The sequence below is a fragment of the Dysidea avara genome, chromosome 3, assembly GCF_963678975.1.
Source record: "Dysidea avara chromosome 3, odDysAvar1.4, whole genome shotgun sequence".
Classification (NCBI taxonomy): domain Eukaryota; kingdom Metazoa; phylum Porifera; class Demospongiae; order Dictyoceratida; family Dysideidae; genus Dysidea; species Dysidea avara.
The window spans coordinates 43,672,973-43,673,988 of NC_089274.1; positions in this window are offsets into that span (position 1 = coordinate 43,672,973).

The following is a 1,016-nucleotide window of genomic DNA, read 5'->3' on the forward strand; positions in this document are numbered from 1 at the left end:
AGTTAGGTACCCGGAATTAAGTCACGTGCTACGAATTTCAGAATGCTTCAGCCTGCCCTGGACCGCCGCCACGCCGCACTCAACCACGTTACCTTTGAGCGATTTAAGATCCCCCGGAAGTTTCCTGCACACGTATCACTAGCGTGTTATGATTTTTCCTTTGGTTATACCACCCTTCTGCTACTGCTAGCATGCTTGCTGGCTGCTGCTATTACTATTTAAAAGCAACATGATGCAATAAACAACAACATGATGCAATAAACAACAACATGATGCAATAAACAACAACATGATGCAATAAACAACAACATGATGCAATAACAACAACATGATGCAATAAACAACAACATGATGCAATAAACAACAACATGATGCAATAAACAACAACATGATGCAATAAACAACAACATGATGCAATAAACAACAACATGTTGCAATAAACAACAATATGATGCAATAAACAACAACATGATGCAATAAACAACAACATGATGCAATAAATAAAAATAAATATACAAGCATGCACACATGGAGCAATTAATTAGTTATTGCATAGACCCTTTGGCTTAATTGTAGATAGCTATTGGATCTGACAGGAGGAAGAACCATCATTATTGATGTAAAAGACATGAACAATACACTTAAAATATGGAAAATGCCCTAAAATGGTCCGGGTGTGGCAAGGAAATTACAATAAAAAATAAAATTAATTCTCAGTTCCTTAACTTTTAGATTGCAATCCCTACAACTTTGTCAAGAATACTTTTCTACCAGTATTCAGGTAGAGCACTACTTTTCTTATATTATTGTCATTGTATCTGTAGATAAGAAGAACAGTGAAACAATGATTTGTGTTAAAAGCCTCAAAGCCAGTTTACGGTTGGCTTTGGGATATCAGTCAAACTCCCTTGGTCAAACTGTATATAGCTAAAAATGCACCGGGCCTTTAAAAGTGAAAAATTTGTATAGCTAGCTAGTTTGTTACCAAACTTTTCTTGTCAAAATTCTATTGCAGA